This window comes from Gavialis gangeticus, unplaced genomic scaffold (genome assembly GCF_001723915.1).
Source record: "Gavialis gangeticus isolate Ggan-Ray unplaced genomic scaffold, GavGan_comp1, whole genome shotgun sequence".
NCBI lineage: Eukaryota > Metazoa > Chordata > Crocodylia > Gavialidae > Gavialis > Gavialis gangeticus.
In genome coordinates this window covers 63,470,805-63,474,720 of record NW_017729031.1, presented here as the reverse complement: position 1 = coordinate 63,474,720, position 3,916 = coordinate 63,470,805, and positions in this window count along the sequence as shown.

The window sequence follows — 3,916 nt, the reverse complement described above, 5'->3', positions numbered from 1 at the left end:
CCTCCCGCCTCGCCCCCCGGGCCGGCCCGGCCCGGCCCCACAGCCCCAGCTGCCGGCCGAGGGGCGGGCCGTAGCCGGGCCCCCCTGCCTGGGACATCAGACATTGTCGGTCTGGTGGGATGCAGTCATCGTGAGGGAGCAAGCAGCGTGTGTCGGGGCGAAGCGAGTCGTGTCCCCCCCCCAAAAAAACTTTTAGGTGCTTTTCCTTCCTCCCCGGTAAAGCAGCAGAGACCGCTGCCCCCCTCAGGGCAATTCCTCCCTTTGCAGACACTGCTGCTCTGGGCCTGGGGGCCCATTTCTTCACCCTGCTGTGATCTCCTCCACTCTCCACTGGGGCAAGGGCTGAAGCCGCCCCCTTACCTGCACTGTTATGAATCCCTCCCCTGCCACTCATCGCTCTTTGTTCCTTGAGCATGCAAGTCTACCACCATCTTTCCTCACTGGCCTGTGGCCCAGCCTACTGCTGATATAAAAGAGGATTATCCAGGGAAGAAGAGCAACCATGAAGAGAAGCAGGATAGAAAACACTGGGAAAGAAGGAATGACTAAAGAAAGCAACAGTACCTCTCTGCCTCCTAGCACAATGACATGAAGTGCTTGAGACTGGCTGGAGGAGTCCCGGGTCACAGCTCCTTAGAGGTTAAGATCTGATGCATCATTCAACAGTCTGGGCCTTAGCTGATGGTGCGTGGTCGTAGAAGATGTCTGCTGCTTCCTCCTTCTAGGTGTGAAGGGAAGAAGCAGAAGAAACTTGCTGTGGGGAAAAGGCAGCTATTCTTATCCCAACACATCCTCTTAAGAGCCAACTCCATTCCCCTTGGTGCCTGGTTCTCCCTCCAGCTGTGCACGAGATGATAGCTGCAATGCCTGCATGAAAGTAAAGTGTGAAGTTTGTCATGCAAGAGGCGCAATACTTGGCAGGGCCCTGAAAACCTTTCCTGCTTTTTATTAAGAGTTTTATTATGTATGTGTTAAGCGAGTCACAGCAAAATAAATTAGCCCACACTGAGTTCCATGCTGCCAAGGCTAGACAGCTAACGTGACCCAAGCTAGCTCTTGCATCTCTTAGGGCCCTTGTTACACCTTATGCTGTAAGTCACAGTAATGATAATTGGCTTAATGGAGCAGTCACACCTTAAGGCAAAAAACCATCTCTGACTGTCCTTCACCTGCACAGCTGTGACTTGTCACTAGAGGCTTGGTGGTGAGCAGGTGCAGGACTAGGAGCTGTGCAGGACCTCAGCAGAAGTGGTCCCCTGTAATGTTCTCATAATGTTCCTTGTGTCTTTCCGTGATTAAAAACTTGTTGAGCCCCCTAAGTCTGAGCCCTTTTCAATCTTCAAGGGTAAAAGGTGGTGACACCAGCACCCGATGCGCACAGGGGCTGGGGCACCTGTGGCTAGGTGGTAGTTACTGGTCACAGGGGGGCACCACACAGGAAGCACTGTGGCTGCTGGGCACTCTCCCTGGTAGGAGCAGTGAATTAATCCAAGCTGTGGCACTGGCTCTGTCCAGCAGGAGCAGTGAGCTAGTCTAGGTGGCAGCTGGAGGCACCACAGCCACTGGGCACTCCAGGGATACCATGCTGGTTCTGCTTGGCTTGCTGCTTCTACCAGGCAGAGCCCAGACTGGCTCGCTGCTCCCAGCAGACAAAGCCAGCACAGCCCTGGAGCTGGGATACTGGAAGACTTCAACTTGGGTGGAATATCTGTGGAGAGTGCCTACACCATAATGGAACAGGAGCAAGGTTGTATGGATTAGAGATCATCCTGCCCTGAAGTGGCATAACTTTAAGCCAAATAACAAATGCTTTATGCCACTTAAAGGTGTTGACATGCAGCCAGTCCAAGGGTCAAGAGCTCCAGAAGCTGCCTAAAATTACTGTGAAACAAGGTCTTTAATGATATGCTGTACTATACAGTTGTAAATGCTTGCCGTCTCTCTGATACTAATTGTCTTAACTTCCTGCAGGATCTAGCGTCCCTCAGTTTAAAGAGTCCGTGGGAGTCCTTTAAATCCTTCCCCATGAAGGAAAAATAAAGAAGTGAAATGCACTGAGTTTAATTGCCAAGCTACTCAAGTTTTGTGTAAAACTGGCTTAACTAAGCCTTTACAAGGGGTTTTTTTTGCATCTTAAATAATGATTAATTTGAGGTAACAAACTTTTTTTTTTTTTACTCAAAATGAATTAATACCACAACATTTTAAGTTTTCTGGATTAATAACTTTGAGCTCCCAGTAGGTAGAGATCAACTGAAAGACCCCAGCACTTCCAGGAGTTTCTTAATAATGTTGTAGAATGAGACACCCAGATAATAAGACACATGCAGGTTTGCACTGGATGTCTTTAGATTAATTATCTGGCAGAAGTTGAAGTTCCTCCTCATCTTGCAAAAAAAAAAAAATCACATCATTTGTCTGTCATTGATAACCCAGAAGTATTTAACTACAGAGTAGCTAGAGTACTTTCAAGGGATACCTTAGATTAATGCTATCAGTTCACCTGAATGTTCTATGACTCGGCATACAACTTCTATAATTCCTCAGCTGCTGTAAACTGTGATAGTTATATTGACATCAGCTGAGGATCTTCCTTTTCATCGGCTTTTCTTATTCTGAAAGCAGCAAAATAAATGCTACTTGAAACTGAAATCCTAACAGTGATTTAATTGTTAGAAGACAATAAGATCAACTAAGTAGAACACAATAAAAGAACAATACCAAGCAGTGTCCTACATACAGTTTCTATACCTACATTTCTAGCCAGTCCAATGTTCCAAGAAGCTCTGTCCCTCTGCTCTCTCTGGGTGCCATTCTCACTACTTTCTGCCTGAGGCACACACAGCTGGAACCAATCCATCCCTTTGCCTCTGCATTGTCAAGCATCCCAAGAAAATCTCCCCGACCAGAGAGCTGAACTTTCCTCAGGCTTTGTTTTGTGGTCAACATTCTCCCTCTCAGCGTTTCACTTCCCTTGAAAAGGCTACTTTGAGTGAACGTCAGTGAAACTAGCAATAAATAAGAGGTTGAGCAAGTGCTTTGAGAAGGGAAAGCAAATACCAATGATTCTCAGCCTGGGTGCTGTGGCAACCTGGGGTACCTTGAGATCCTTTCGAGTGTGGTGCAGGGTGCCACACAAAGTTAGCACTGTTACATGTGTAAACATAATTCACAAGATTAAAAGAGATTTCACACAGCAATTCTTAGTGTTAGAAACATTCTGACTTGTGGTCTTTCTGGGCATGTCCAGATAAGTGCAGATGTTTGTTTTCCTGGGAACAAGTAGTAGTGGCACATCTTGTGCTGCTGCTACTTGTTCCAGGGAATGCCTGTGCCACACATGCTCTAGCACATAGCAAGTTACCCCAGGTAGGGTAGAGAAGGCTGGGGCCAGCAACTGTGCTGGCCCCAGCAGCCTTACCTGGGGTCTTGGGGACCTCCCAGGGCTGTAGCCATGGCAGGAAGCCTGGCCAGCAGCCGGAGTGTGGCTCCGGGTAGCCAAGTTCTGTTTTTAGGCTGTGGGCACTACTGCCATGTGCACCACCCTACTTTGTTTTGGTTGAGTTTTTTTGACCCCAGGATTCCAGAGTCAAACCCCCCTCCCCCACGCTGCAAGGCAGCAGTATGTGTGGCATGTGCTGCCACAGATGGGTCTGCAATGCCGCATACCACATGTCCACGCTTGTCTGGATGTGGCCTCTGAGTTCTTTGCAACAGAAGAATTGCTCACTGGTTTGCTATAGTCAAAAAGTGAAAACTAAGGATGTGTCTATAGGTGCATTAATTCACTTTAGTTAATGCACAGTACCTCCATTGTGAAGTACTAGGAAAATGATCATTAGCTTGTCTTAATGTGCATTAATTAAAGAGCACAGTTTTTAAGGCTAAGTACAGACAGTCAAAAAGCCCAAGGCTG